General features: G+C 38.1%; 1 protein-coding gene across 18 annotated transcripts in view; it reads right to left on the bottom strand.

Moving 5' to 3' along the window:
* Zfh2 (Zn finger homeodomain 2) overlaps positions 1-16,769 on the bottom strand; it is a 374,611-nt gene that overhangs the window by 99,270 nt on the left and 258,572 nt on the right. The gene's annotated exons all lie outside the window — the stretch shown is intronic.

The following is a 16,769-nucleotide window of genomic DNA, read 5'->3' as shown; positions in this document are numbered from 1 at the left end:
ATGATATTGAATCTAAACTTGCCACAATTTTCACATATTATTATTTATTTTTCTGTGTTTTCTTTTGTCATTAAAAAAATAATCAGATATTAAGTCTATTAAAAATCATAAAAGTAAACACTTCAAATTATTGTATTATAGGACGTATAAATTTCTACTGATATTGTAAAACGAGTTAATAATATCGAAGATAAATTAAAATTCACTTTCAAACGTAAAAGATATCTTACTGCGTTGAAATTGTTCAATTTCAGGTTAGACAGATTAAATTGTAAATTGCACAAATGTATGTACATATGTACACTCATCGCACAATTCTATGTTAGGAAAAATACTACGCGAAAAAGATTAAACGCATTTTGCGCGTCTCCTAAAACAAGATATGTCGGTCGCTTTGATTACCGCGAAAAGGAGGGAGAAGGGCCGGGAATATCACGCTCACGGGAGCATAATCCATGTTTCCACTCAAACGTGCGGGATGATGCGAATTCCTGCCGGGAGCGAGAGAGAAGTGGGCGGAGGAGAAGGGGTACAGAGGCGCACAGAACTCTAATAATCTAATCCCAATTACGCGGAATCGCGGTCTCGAATCAACGTCGTGAGGGGGAGCAGAGGAGACGGAGGAGAAAGGTAGAGGCTGGCCGCAAGCATTCACGGAATCTAACGGATTAAAGATGAGCCGAGTGGGTGTATACGGACCCTTATGCGCTGGCTCGCGTGCATGCGTGTGTTACGGGGGTGTGGAACGGCGTGACGATCCGCAAGCGAGTATCTCATATCTCGCGGAAGAGGAGAAGAGCTCTCGGAGAACGAGATCCCTCTCCCTCTCGATCGTCCTCCTCCTCTCACCCGCGGGCGGTATCGCCGGACATTATGGTACATACGTGGCACTACATATACAAGCTCCCTCCTTCATCCGTGCGTCCCCTCTTTTTCCTCCTTCTCCACCACCATCATCACCACCACCTCATCGTCCCGCGCGCCATCACCACAGTTATAATTCCGCGCGGTGCAAACTCCATAATCTAGTCACCGTATCCCCCGGCATCGTTCTTTCTCGAACGATACCGCTTTCATAATGCGTGAGGTACGCCGTGATCGTTCCCTTGGATTATCATCGATCGATACCGCTAATCCTAGGCGAATCCTTCGTGCTCAATCACGTGCCGCTGCGCGCTGAGAGACGAGTTTCGCGATACGATAAAACGGGTGTCTGCTCGACAGCGCTCATTAAGACGAAATCGTACGCTTTGCGGAATATAATTGCCTAGAGTACTGGAACGGTGCTAAATAAGAGAGAGAGAGAGAAATGCATCTTTAACATACATCCATAAATATGTAGCGAGAACGTTCTTCTATCCCCGAGCTTCATGTAATTCTTGATAACGACGTCGATACACGATACTTCTTCGACTAATACTGAGATGTGAATTATGGTATAGCAAGGATATATTCAAGTGCTCAAATTACTAAATTAATGAGGCATAATTTGATCCTATCGATATTGTAGCGCTAAATCTGTGAGAGCATGATATTTACTGTTATTTTTTTAACGAATTTTTTTCATTTTTATTTTATTTGTAATATTATAGATGCAAAGAATTGTGTTGCCTTTGCATCATCGGAAAGCAAAATAAAAGTGTCGTTTTTAGATTTTTGCCTTGATTTCTCGAGTATATAAAATCATCATCTTTTTCCGAATTAAATGTCCGAAATTAAAATTAAGAATAATCCGAATTAAAACAAAAAAAATATTGACATTTAATATAATAATCTGATGGATTCACAATTTGATGTCGTATGATATCATAAACGATAGTGATACGTTATCATATCCAACATGTATGAAGGGTATGAAAAGAAGAACGAGGATAATAACGTCGCGGTAAAAGGCGATGGGTAACGAAAAACATCTGCCAATCTGACATCACCTGCCTCGACTCGCCTATTTCTAGTCAATTTATCACGCGTTTTGGTAACGATACGAAGGACGGCAGGACCGACTAGCGGCGTCGACGCGTCGACGTTAAAGGCGTATGGCGTCGGACGGCTTTGTTTTCGTAGGGCCTGGCCCTAATTAAACGATACCATCTTAATTGTCTCCCGACCATTCTAACGCGGCGATTCATGGCCGCGATCTACCGAGGGTAGAGCGTCAAGTTTCGACTGCTTTCTTATATTGCATCGTCATAATTCCTGCTCGTACGCTTGTAAGACGCAAATCTGTAAAAGTTATCGTATAAAAAAAGTATTTGAAATGATCTTATCTTTTTACGAACAAGGACATAAGTATGTATAAGTTTAGCTTATTTTCAAAGTCACACGTTTGTAATATTTATCATAACTAAATAAATTTACAAACGTGCTCTCTAAAATTAATGAATTAAATATTTTTATATTAAATATAAACTATTATAAATTTAATGAGCAAATAAAAATGAGTTTTCTTTTCTTTTTTTATTTACAATAATAAAATTAATTATACTTGTAAAACTTTATATTCTGTCTCATTAATATGCAAGTTAAAAGACTTAAATTTAAATATATAAAATGTTTTTTGCTCAACGTGTCTAATCGTTGAATCGTAACAATTTCGATAATAGTTGTCAAATATTTGACAAATCTTTTAAAATAGAAGAGATATGAAGATAAATATTTTACCAAGCAAGCGGAAGTAAGGCGTGCTAAGAACGAACCGATGGATCTACAAGCGTAACACACGCAGCGGTCTATACAAAGTCCGACATAATTATAACTTTGGAGAAAGTCGAGGACGATCACAGGTGGCTGATGAGTGTTCAATAGTGGAAAAGGGAAGCGCATGACATAACGCTGCGGGATGAAAGACGATGGAGGGCACGCGGTGGGACCAGGAGAGAGGGACGAGGGGGCGAGAGCGAGGACGATTCGGCGGAGGGAAGAGGCCCCGATGATGGGAGTTAAACGTTCGGCGAAGGAGCGACCGCGAAGTCGACGCACCGAGCCCTTTTGTTTGTCGCGGCTAAGGTCCCTTTGTATCTTGCCGTACGAAGGGAGTCATCCGCGGTCCCCCGACGGGGCCCACATGGCGAACCAGCCGGGACGGTCGCGTTTATTCGGCACGAAATACGCAAGATGCGCGCAATTATGGTCTCTCAATTATCTCGTACGCATCTCGTTATTTATTGAATATCGTGCCTGTTTATTTCTCAGGCGAGTTTGCGTGTCGCGGTAAGAGAGAAACGGGTGTCCTCCGTGAAGGACGGAGAGTAGGACGGCGGTTCCTTTCTGCGAGTTTCGACACTTCGCTGGACGTGGGGATTGTTCGTCTTATATATATAATATCCAAACCGGAAGTTGTCGTAATTCCGCGTTGCGCAAATCGCACCGCAGACTTTCGTGTGCTCCAAAAAAGAAAAGAAAAAAAAAAAAAAAAAAACGCGACGCGTACAGAATAAACAGGCATATTACTAAAAACATCTCAGTACAACGTATTCGATTCGATCGTATTTCTCTGCATCAGTAATCGATATAATAAACATTTTTGGACATCAAAGAAAATATATAATCTTTCGAAAATATTTCATAGTATTATTTAGCGTTGCTACAAACGAAATACAATCATTGTGAAAGCTGTTTTTATACATGTTATTTTAGTAAAATTGTGTGTTTTGTGTATGTGTGTGTAATGCGTTTTGGATAAATTGATCACTTCCTTGCATACGTCTACTTTAAATATTTTCACACAATATATTACAGAGTATGTTAATAGTGATGAAGAAAATATTTGAGATTCTTTAATACTTTTTTAAATTATATGTAATCTGTTAATTTTTTTTAGAAAAGGAATAGTTATTGTAGACAACGTTTTATACGGTGCATTAGACTGTATCAATCACCAAGTGCAACGCACTGCGATTCCATGGTACAATTAAACGAGGTTGTATTTCTCTTATTATTGTTATTACATGACTTGAACGGCTTTCTACTTAATATATGCGAGCTGAGAGCTTGATAAGAATTATCCACGGATGACGACCACGTATAGTTGACGCATACGAAGCTACGCGGAAACTCGCGCGCTAAAGCCGCAATGCGAGTTACAATCGTTCCACGTCTTGTATGTAAATGTCGGTATGAAATAATTATAGTTACACCCTGTGTCGGTGTAGTCAACTTCGATTGAGCTATCATCATTGAACGGGAGAGAGGTAAGAGAAGAGTACTTTTCTGATGATCATCGCGCTCGAAAGCGTCTCGTTCGCTAAATACTTTGCATTTATGTAAACTGCGTGTTGTATCATTGTAAAGACTTTGCACAAATGACAAAAAACCGTAATAAAAGATAATAGGTTTATTTACCGATCGTTCTCTTGTTTCTCGTGTTTCGTAATAGAAATATTGACCGTTACCGCGATAATGAGCAGTGTTTCGAGATTTATAATACGAGTACGCGTAAACTCGTTACAATGCAAAACACGATAATTTCGTTCATAGTAACACGCGATCGATAATTATCTTCATTTCTAACAGAGAGAGAAAGAGAGAAAGAGAGAGAGGTACCGACTAATGCGTTTAAAATTATATAAATGATTATAGAGAGGTGGGTGGCTGTTAATGCTGAGAACTCGTGTTCTTCGAAATATGTATTCAGTGTGTATGAACATTTTTCTCATGGCTGAAGGAAATAAATTTTCTCAAAGAATTTCATTCCTGATCGATGATCGCAGTCGAGTGCGGAGAGAAATCCGAGACGTCTCTCGCTCTTTTCAAGTCGAATGACTCGCAATTCTGCGCGGAAGTTTTTCTCATCTTATCGACATTTTCATACTTTGCGCTCGTTCTGCTGCACTCTCTGTTGGGAGCCAACGCGTCTTCGCGGTATCTGATAAGCGCCGATATAATCAATATTATTTCGATTGCCCGAAGGAATCCGCTCCGTTATAGAATATTCGCTCGCAATTGGAAGGCGAGAAAGAGGGAAAGAGAGAGAAGAGAGCAGACCATAAAGGCAAGGTAGGTAGAAGGTTACGAAGAAAGGGGGGTCGGGGGGCGGGGGCCGGGAGCAGCAGAAGAACCGATGGATGGGAGAGAGCGGTGCGGGCCCTCTCCCGCTCGAAGACAACGGCAATAAGTGAAGGGCAGCAGAGCGCACGAAGGCAGGCAAGCGAGCGAGCGAGCGCGCGCGTAATTTACGTGCAACATGGATCCGAGCGGCGTTTAATCCGACGTTGGAGCCGACGATTATGAAGTTAGGGTTGGGTTAGGTGCTGAGCGCGAGAAGGGCCTCTTTGTGATATCAATTAAGTATGATTTCTCCCCTCGCCTCCCCCTCCTTCTCGCGGGAGCGCGCAGTCTTGTCTTCCTCGCGGGCCTCACCACCTCCGCCCCGACTTCTCCTCTATCTCGTTCCTCTCTCTTTCTCTCTCCACTCTCCCTCTCCTCCGGGCCTTCCCATCCCCTCTCAGGGGGAGGGGAGGTAACCCAGGGTTTAACCCATTCCCTTATAATTTCCTCCCAATGCACCGTGAGAAACTCGCCCGTAACACGCACGCGCACGCACGTACACTGAGAGGAAGAGAGAGAGAGAGAGCCCCTCTTGTTCCCGCTTGTTCATTGGCGGTCATCGATTATTAGATTTCATCGAATTTTCGTCGTCCGCGCGCAGGCATCCGGTCCAGACACGAATCCGCCAATTAACCCCGTTAGCGTGGGGGATCCGCAATTAAGCCAGCCGTGAGAGAAGTCCGGGATCCATGATCAAGCCGGATCCATCACAACTCGGATACTTTTTCGGCGCAACGAGAGGTGCCATGCTGCTAATTTTCGCTTGCTAATTTAAAGTATATAATGTATTACTTTATGTAATATCTGTTGTTTCTATAATAATAAATAATAGAGAAACACGGATCGTTAGAGAGATAAATGTACCTTACATTTTTCAAAACTATGTATCATCTGTTTTCGTTAATTCAAAGTTTCTATTCTTCACTACTGAGAAATGCTAATGATGATAAATGTATAATTTAAATTGTTAATAATTTTACAAATTTTATTAAATTAATTTTTTAATAGAAATATCTTCTCTAAAGATATTTGCATTATAATCAATATTTTTAATTAAACGTTATTTTTTATTATTTATAGTATATAGACGATTTTCTTGAAACGTGATCAATATTATTATTATAATATGAGAAATATTTAATATTATTAGGAAATGTGAAAAGTTAAAACTCATCAAAGTAAGAGCTCGAAGAAAACTTGGACAGCAAGCAAAACACTCGTCTCATATGCAGGAAACAGATTGCGGGGATGCAGTGCGCGAGATGATGTGAAACCTGCAACCGACTCGTTTGTTAACGTCGAGACGAGTTCCATAACGATCTCATTTAACTTCCCGGTGACACTTGACCCGCGTACATCATCAGAGAACGTCCACGCAATGTAGTTGCGTGCGCTTCGGTAGCTCGGATAAAAGTTAAGGACAGACCGTCAGAGGAAACCAGCGTTAAACGAAGACGCGGAACATAACAGTTATAGTACCGACAGTAGTGTATAGTATAATTGTTTACCTCAAGACAACATTTTCCGCAAACAGACTCGATGCAATCGACTTTATATCCACGATGCAGTGCAATTTTTTCTAAACGTCAGATCGGAACGTTCTCGTGTAACAAAACCATTTCTAGATCCAAGACGATTATCGGACATTTCTCTCTCGACTGCGACTTTCCGATCCGAACTTTGACGATCCCGATACTTCGATCGACGGACACACTCGCGTCTCAAGATCGGGAGGAGGAACGCGGCCTCGAGGCTTCACACGAACATTGTAGGAAGTGCTTTTTGCCCTGATGTCGAGCCCGAGTCGTCGACGGTCGACGTGGGGTGGCTAATGACAAAATCAATGCGACATAATTAGACATGGCGGCTACCTACCTACCCAGCTACCTAGCGATCTATCACGACTTGCGGATGTGTCTGTGTGCGAGCACTTATACACGCTTATGGGCCACCGTCGCGCTGGGGAGGAATTATTGTAAAAACATCCCTTAATGTGATCGATATGGCTTCGTCGTTAGTTCGTGCCTATCCGTCTCACCCCGAGGTAGTAATACTTGGATTCTCTATCTCTTTCTAAGCGAGAAACCTGAAGTACCATAGATTCTAATGAATTTTTTATTAATTTTATAAAAGTAGTAAACAAGTCTGATATTAATACAATTGTATTTTTATAATTTACAAAAGTTACTTTAATCGCAGCGAGATTGCTGCTGAATGAATTATTTATACATCGAGCGTTATCGTTGCCATTTGTGTGATTTCGTCAAATATATATAACGCAGGATTTTGATAAATTTATTCGCATTTCCCGTTTCTCAGTTGGTCGAATTTTTTTATTAACTCTCCCGCGTGGCTTGGCATCCAAGAGCGAGCGGGTGGCCCCTTCCCCGATTAGGTTCCGGGCCGGTTCTAGGTGCTGCGCTAATGATCTCCGTTAGCAGATGCCTCGCACCAAGGGAACCGAGCGTTGCATTGATTTATGATCGTCCAAGATTCCGGTGAATTCACTGCGCATACCATCGCGGCGCAAAACGCGACGTTTCACGATCCAGTAAATTCATCTGTCTAAGCGTACGATTTAGATAATCGTAGATTCATTTTTGGATAAAGCCAACTAATATTTATTATAATTAAGCAAATTTCATAATATCATGGAATAAACTTATGTTTAAAGCACAAGGATTGTCTTTATAATTATTTGTTAATTCAATATATGTATATGAATCATCTAACATTATATTTTAAACCTTTGTTTAAAACAAATTTATAATTTCTCGTCTACCAGTTTTTTTCTATATAAAATTAATAATTAATTTAACACGCTGCTTTATTCAAGAGTATACGCTTTATTAAAATGAAATTAAATTATACTGCAATATTTACGTTAAAAGATAAAATTTCATAAAGGTATAAAACATAGAGACTACTACCAGTTGCACGCTTTAAAATTAACATTATGACGTAGCGAAATTACATCGCGTTCTCATTCGACGCGAACAAAGCCGCAAAGTCCGTCACTTGCACAATGCGACTTCTTGCCTGGTGTAAAACTTTATATAAAACCGAGCGGCATTCAACGTGACACGATGCGACGCGCCGATGGCATGGCATGGCATGGCATGGCATGGCATGGCATGGCGTGACACGTGGCTTCGATTCGTAGGAGATAGATGGACAGAAGGTGCTTTTATATGCACATAAGCTCGAGTGTAGCGTACGCGGGGTTAATTATACTCTCGGACAAAGGGTTCACCCGCCGATGACGCACAAGTAAGCTCGGAAACATTGATGAGCGTCTATACACAGCGGCGATGGCGACGATGACGACGGTGTAACCGGAACTGGTAATCGCGCGCCAAGGTATGTTTATTTATTTATCGTTGTTTGTTCCGCCGGCGAGCGAGGTGAACAAGCGTCGATAAACTTCAATCGGGCGTGGAAAAACGTGGTGTGTAACGCGACTGATAGAGTTGCCGAAGAAAGAAGCCCGGCTAATCCGAACCTGACGGCGATGTTCCGCTGAAACTGGTTACGCGTGTCGTTCTCTCATCGAGAATTGTCAGCGGAAGGCTGGAAATGCGAGGGGCCTCTCGTCGCGCGTACTCGTGCGTGTCGACAAATTGATTTAAACGGTCCGTACACCCACCTACCAATTGCTCGACAGCACGGCACCGCGTACCGACAAAAGCGTCTATCATGGATAAATCCGCAAACTATCCGCATCGCTTTCACAAAAACAGAGATTAAATATTGACTGAGAGAGGTGTAGACTTTAAAATTGTACAAATATCGCGATTATCAAGAGCAATAAACTCTTTCTCATGCATAAAATGAAAGAGACAAGTGCGCTTTTGTTTACCTCGATGTTATCTCGCAATTATATCAGTAAGAGAAACACATGTTATGTTGAAAAAAATTCACATAAATCCACGTTATACATTTGCGAGTTGTAAATCCGAGTGGTGGATCGGCGGTATTCAAAGAGTCGTTAGATTCTCAGTGGCGATCTCATTAGGCAGCCGCAAGAGCAAACAATACGCGGCATAATAGCGACTAGCGCGTTCTCGCGTTTTAGTGTCCCCCTTCCTTTGCGTCCCCGTCGTCACCACGACGTCGATATACATCCTACCCTCCCGATCGCGTAACCCTTTACACGGCGAACGCACGCGCATCAAGTAGGTAATTCGAACGCCCGCGCGATTATTTTATGGATACTGGTCTCCCGCTTCCACGTGGGAAAAAGAGGCGAAGGAGAGGACGGTGACGCGTGAAGGGGAAGGAATGGAGCTCGCACCTCAAGGTGGATCGAAGGCATCGCGAACAAACGAAACCTTGTTACCGGCCAACTGCATTCAGCCTTTGATATTTCGCGAAAGTGTGATATCGTCGCGGTAAGAAAATATTTCAGTGCCTTAAATTAAAAAATATGAATATATATATACATATATATATATATATATATATATATATATATATATATATATTCGACTCGATTCTTCGCTTTGCGATGACGGTTGTGTTATTATTTCCTGTTTTTTCGAGATAGGTAGCACAGGAAGGTCACTTATGAAATTAATCCCTTCTCAGTTAGAATATACACATATTCCGTGGAAAAGAAATTGCTTTGCATGTCATAACCGACATGTTGTACAAATCGATCTAATTGCTTATTACATTAGACCTGAATAAAAAAGTATCTATATAATTTTTTCATTATAATACGCATCATACGAAATTCTTTAATCTTTTTAGTGATGACATGATGGAAAGTTTCTTACAATATTTATTATAAAATTAGAAAAATCGTAAATTTGGTTATAAAGCACAAATAATGATATATAAAACACTATCAAAAGAATTAAATAAGCTAAATGACTGTATGTGCAATTTTTTTAACTACTGATATCACATTTTTATCGAAATTTGCAGTTTTAAACACGCAGAAATTTTTCTTATTTTCTCTCGAAGATATCAAGACTCGGAGCAAATTATTTTTAGGACCATAACTTTAATTAAGAGCGAATTAATTAACAAATACGAAATATAGAGAGAGTAGCAATATCCGGATCCATGGGATCTTTAGAGTTAAGAATATCTCGTGTAACGTTTCTCTCCTGTGGTAATTATAAGACAACGAAGAAAGAGCAAAAGATGTGGCTTGTGCGATTGGGTTTTCTGTCGAGACTTAATCGTCCTACTTAAACGCAATTAATCGAACGACCATATGTCAGGGCTAATCGACCTCGGTTGCATGTCGAGCTAAGCGAACAGTTAGATTTCACCTTTCAATGATCGTTATATCCCCAATTATGTGCGCTGTACACATTATAAGTTACGAAGGTTTTTGTGTTGTTTTTCACAATTTCTCTACATTGTATCATTAAATGTAACTGTTATCTCAGCACAGAATTAAAACAACCCGCGATAGACCTAAAAGTAAACAGATCACATTTTAAAGCAAAAGTATTTAATCGTACTTTGTAAAAGATTTTGCAAATAATAATGTTTTAACTTTAAGTTGCTTTTGCAGAATAAAACCTAATTTTACACAATTGAATCCTTCACGTGACATATAAGTAAGAATATTTCGAGCTAAAATATCTCAAGAGTATAAATAATTTTAAAGAATGTAGTCTCTTACATAAAATATTGATTGCCTTGGAAATCTTTTAATTTTTAATGGAGCGCGTTTATTTTTAGTTGGGTTAGAGAAACAGAATAAAATAATAGCAATAAAAGTAGATATATATATATATATATATATAATTTATATATATTTCTCATTTTAAGTTTCTCTACTTCCTTATTTATATTGTTAACTTATTTTCTAAATAAGAGATAAATAATTCAAATATTCTACATATTTTCCATTTTAAACGAGGAAATATCGATAGTTGTAGAATCTGTCTTTCCATAATGTTGTTAAAATGCGATGCGATTGAAAAACGCTATGCGCTTCGCTAGATTCTTGGAGAAAAACTGTTTGCTGCTCGCTGAAGAATTATCAAATTCCTGTGCGCGAACGAGATCATTAGAGAGGCTGTCGAGATGAGCGGACAAGAAAACCGTACGTGTCGAGTCGTTGCGTTCGTTTCCATCGATCGAAACGTGTTCGTTATTCGATGGAAAGCGTCGTCGAGGAGTCTCGTCTTCGCGGCGAGTACAAATGGCGAAAGAAGAGCGAAGGGAGGAGAGGGTGTAGACGGGGAAGAAGATCGCCGTTAACGAGCCGTCAATCTGGAGCCGCAGAAGTGTCGATGACACCTGTTAGAAGACGATCGGCAGATGCTGCGCGACACGTCGCGCACCGTCTCTCAAGCGAGGAAATCATTATTATGGTCTTTCGTGCGATTCAAAGTGAAAATACAATATCCGATCGTTTTTTGCGCTGAAAAAGGCAAGATGCGTTCATGATGTAGAAAGTGAATGTTTAACAGAAATTTTTATTCGTCCAGAAATAAAATATGCTAAAAAAATGTCGGAATTATTATAAGAAGAAAAATATTTAAAGAAAAATTTTATCGCCTTTTATTATATTAATAAAATATTTAACGCAATATTTCTCTTTAAAATATATGTCGTTTGTAAATTCTCTTTTAACAATTGAAAAACTATTACAGTTTCACGGAAGAGTAGATTTCATTTCACTCGCCAAGTGTCGCACATGGAAACATTAATATGCTTAAAACATCATAGACCTTTTGTCCATCTACAATGGACCAATGGCGACTACGTCGTCATCGCGCGTCCATTAAGTGTCGCGTGTGCGTCTCTTTATTGTCCTGCTCGCGAATGAGATATGCGGGCACATTGTCTGTTGGAATTATTACTAATTGCCGGTCGTCCTTCGAGCGATTGCGAGCGCTCTTGCTCGAGACACAGTCGTCGAAATCACGTCCCAACGGACGAAAAACAAGTAATTCATGTAGAAAAAGGAAGTTAATAAAAGACGGAGAAAAGAGAAAAACGTGCGCCAGTCATAATTTATTAACTTGAGGTTGGACGATGAGAATTATACGGTGGTGAAAATGTTAGAGGAAAAAAATATAATGAAACATACATACGGCACATATATAATATTGGACGTGTATATGTGTGTTCTTGAAATGAATTGAAGGGTTCTTGAGCTAGAAATATGCTATGCCACGCGAGAGACTACTGTATATCGTTAATTTATTTATTAAAAGGTTTCATTATTATAGTTATAATCAGAAATTCTCTCCTTTGATATATACACGTTAAAGAGAGAATAAAGACTGCAGACTACTAAGTATTATTAACAATTCATGGCATTTCTCAGTTATACTCTCGCCAATAATATCGTTTTATGTAGCATAGTATATTATTCTCCTATTAAGCCATATCTATAACATTCTTTGAAGAAAGAATAAGTTAAATATAATTCTCAGAATATGTTAAATACAATTCTCTGATACGTTTAAGATATAAATAATATAGAAGATGGAAGGTTTATAAAATTATATAATTTTAAATCATTTATGGGCTAAAATATTAAAGAAGATCCACTTCACAAGCACAAACTCGCGTCCACAGTGAATGATGTTTGCATATCGTTTAACAAGCACTTTAACTAAATCATCTCCGCAATTATGATTATTGTTCTTCTACTGTATATATGTATCGTCGCAATTGGCACGTGAAGTAAACATTCGTACGAGACGAAAAACGCCTGTCGCACGGCACGGTATCCCGAGCTTGATTTCAGAGATGTACGACAATATGCCACGATTGTCACGAGCAACGGCCGGAAGCCGAATTAGGGAACTGTCCCCCACGAGGATTATCCGCCGTAGACACGCGATCGCATCGGGACTCTCAGAATACACGGTCGTGGCGCGCGACGCGACGTTTATCTACGTCGCATCGATATCTAATCACTATACTTAAATAGATATGTCACAGCTACTTCTCCACCCAACTACCTTCTGGTTTCAGAGGTTCGGTATCCTTTTTTTAACGATTCGCGCAGTGAATTTGTCGCAATTTACGAAATTCATAACATCAACAAGCAATAAAATTAATAAATTTTATATATGCGTGTTTTCTCTACATTCTTTCAAAATTCTCTTGATCGGAAAAAAGCTACGCGAAGAGAAAATCCATTCATAAAAATATTTATCCCATTAGTGTTTGTTTTCAAGTCTGAAGAGATTTTAGAAAAGCAATCTTGTGTAAGTAAAATTTCCAAAGAAAAAGAAAAAGATAAGAAATTAAGAGATTAAATGTTATCGAGAGCATTCTTTGGAATCAGTCGCACCTCGATTCATGACGAAGCGTGAAAGGTATTGTTTCACAAGCGACGAGATAAAAGGTGACGAGAAACCGCTGTCTTTCCTTCGATGGCTATCTGAATCGCTGCCCAGACACCCGTTGTACTGTGCTCTAGTAGAATGATGTACTCGCACGGTTCGCCGATATGAGTTGGATAAGGCGGATATTCAATTATTCATATACCATTAGCCGACGCACGTATACCGGGTGTATGCGACACGAAGGGATTCGCGCGCGCGGCGCGCAACTTGTTTCGTAAGTACTGGTGTAATTTCCTCGGCCAACAACGTGTCATTATTGGGGAGTCGCGGGGGAAACCAGGCGGCAAGGGGGAAAGGTGGAGGACAAGATGAAAAAGGAAATAGACATAGAACAGGGAAAGAGGAAAGAAAGTGGGAAAGACGATGGGGGAACGGCGGAAGAGGAGAGGGAGAAAAGAGTGTAATGTGACTGCCGATAAAGTATCGATAGCGGGCAGAGAGCTGCGGCGTCGATGATCCGCGCCTCGTACAATGAGTCACGCGGTGAATGATTGATTGGATGACTTGTGAGTCAGTACACGGGTGCGCGTCAAGGAATCTTTACGTCATTCTGGACGATCATGCTGATTTTAATCGCCGACTTAGGTCGTAGGATTCACAGAGACGAGATGAGAATGCACCTGTGAGAAGAAGATTAAATTTTGATTTAATGAAAAGTTTATTGTTACTCGAAATATATGTGGCTTTATAAAAAATAATTGTGTTGTTGATAATTATTACCCCAGAATAACAACATAATTATATTTTCAAATCAATAAAATTAGAAATTTTTATATTTCTTCTCTCTCTCTCTCTCTCTCTCTCTCTCTTTCTCTCACGTAATTTAAATAAAATCATAAAAGCTTGTTTCTTAAATCTAGAGAATTTCTCCATTTATATTTTAATATAACATCTTATAATATCTGGAAATTAATAAAGCATATTATGAATAATAAACAATACTCTGCAAATATTAAATTCAAGAAAATCCTCGCGACTTTGTAGATACTGAAGCAGCGAGTTGATTTGTGATATATTTCGATTTCAGCACGGAGAAACTCCGATATAATGCACACCGCCCACGTGTAACATGCTCTATTCTACGATTCTTCAAGGGATGAATGAAGCAAGGTAATCCTATTTGGAAGGGACATGAGGAATGTCCTTGTTTTCTGTGTTCTCTTCGTAGGGTTATGCGTTCTCCTAGTCGCAGAGTACTCTTATCGAAAAGTAGAATCACATAGTTAGGGTCGCCCACGTCCGCTTGGAAAAGAAAAGTTCCTGCTTGGAACATACGTATATTTGTTGTGAACCCATTAATTTATTCGTGCGATTAATCGTGTTCTATCGTGATAAAATCATCTTCTTTAACGTTTGGACGTAACAAGAATAGATAATACAATAATATTCATGCTATTGTTTTATTTTTTTATATGCATGCTTAATAAGAGCTATTGTTATTTATATTCAAGTCAATATTTTTATTTTATAATTTTAAATATGCCTCATTAATTCGTAATAACTCTCTCTCTCTCTCTCTCTCTCTCTCTCTCTCTCTCTCTCTCTCTCTCTCTTATCTTATAAGTGTTTTAATAGTTATATTAAATATTTGTCAAATCGTGACAAATGCTTTATACGTTTAAGTGTGAATTAAATAAAGAAAAAGGAAATTATTGACTTGAAATGTTTAAAAATAAAAATTATAATATTTTCAAATTTAATAATTTTGAATTATATTCTTTCAATAAACTTCCTAATACTTAAATAAAATATATTATACGTCGATAAAACATTTATCTATTATTGTGTACGCAAGAAGTAATAAGTGATTAAGTTGTACAGTATATATGTGAAAATTATTATAAAATTTCTTTTTTTTTTACTTCAACTTTAATAGCTCTTGATAAATTAAATAAATCGGTGAACAAATATCTCAAGATAAAAAACCTTTTTTAAGTTAATTAATTTAAAGTAGTTGCTTTGTAATTGTATCTTTTACAATTAGTAAAAATTTTCTGAAAGTGTTGAAATATTTTTTAAATGATGTATATATAACGTGTCGTTCGAAAAAATCATATTTTTGCGTCAATACTTTCTTAAAATTCGAGGGCCTGACATGACGATGGATTGTATGAAAAAATTATAGTATCTCTATAAAGAAAAGAGAGACATAATAGTTAATTCAATTTTAAGTTTGCGGATAAAGGTTGCGCATTTATGAGTAAATAGCAAGGTAAGTTTAAAATCGTAAAGCTGCGTGTCTCTATTCAATTTACGCGCACACCTCTTCTTGATCGCTTTGCAAACAAATTAGTAATATAGCAGCGTATGCAACTTCGTCATTACCGTTGCATCTCCAAGTTGCTCTTGGTCTTTCCGCGTTTTCTGAGAGACGTGCATATTGTTAGCGGTTAATTTGCCTGACGTGACATACGAGCAACCCGTCTCACGCTTTGACACGCGTGTTATTTACCCACTATGTCGGAAGCGCAGCGTCGCCACTGAAAGATATGATTGCAATAATGAATGCAACCGCACTCGCCATATTGTGCGTCAACAAAGAAACGCGCGTGTAAACCAACGCGAACAATCTCGCCGCATAAAATCGATCGTTTTGTTTCTATAAAAAGCCTACGTGTAGAGATCCAGCAACCAAACGATTTGGAAACCTGCTTATCAAACATTACTATTTATTATGTCAACATATAATAACATAATTGTCTTTCAAACTCTAAATTAACAAAATTAAGAAAGCAAATTTAAAAATATATTATAATAAAAATTATAAAAAATATTATATAAAGAATATTTTTATAGGTCTAAACTTTATGAGATATAGTGTGTTTGTAAATACAAAAATATATAATTAAATATATATATATATTATAATAATAATCGAGAAAGAAAATGTATATAAATATGTGTATACATATATATTACTAGGATTATTTTACTACATTTTGAAGTAAATTCTATTTTGTAAGATTTTTTAATCTAACAATATTTTGATATATTTCTAAAAATATTTGAGTTGTATATTATATAATAAAAACAGCAAGAAATGGAATACTTAAGTGCATTCTGTGCCACATATTGAGACCATACTCCAAAACTGACCGTCGTAAATTATCACAATGTTTCTATAATGATAGAATGTAACGCCGAGAAAGGAGTGTGCTATAAATTTTAAAATATCAAAAATATATAAAGTGACATATACATATGTTTAAAACAGTTTTTTTTCAACCATTTTAAAATTGAAATCTGTAATTAAGGTTAAATAAAAATCATAATATAATAATTATAAAAACTTTAAGATGTCTAATTTATGTGTGTAATATATAATTTTTATTTTTTGTTAATTTATTTTGTTTCGTAATAGTATCTAAATTCTTTCTCTAAATTTGTTTT

The sequence above is a fragment of the Anoplolepis gracilipes genome, chromosome 5 (assembly GCF_047496725.1).
Source record: "Anoplolepis gracilipes chromosome 5, ASM4749672v1, whole genome shotgun sequence".
NCBI classification, from domain to species: Eukaryota; Metazoa; Arthropoda; class Insecta; order Hymenoptera; family Formicidae; genus Anoplolepis; species Anoplolepis gracilipes.
Note: the sequence above shows the minus strand (reverse complement) of the source record. Positions and strands in the feature narration are given on the sequence as shown.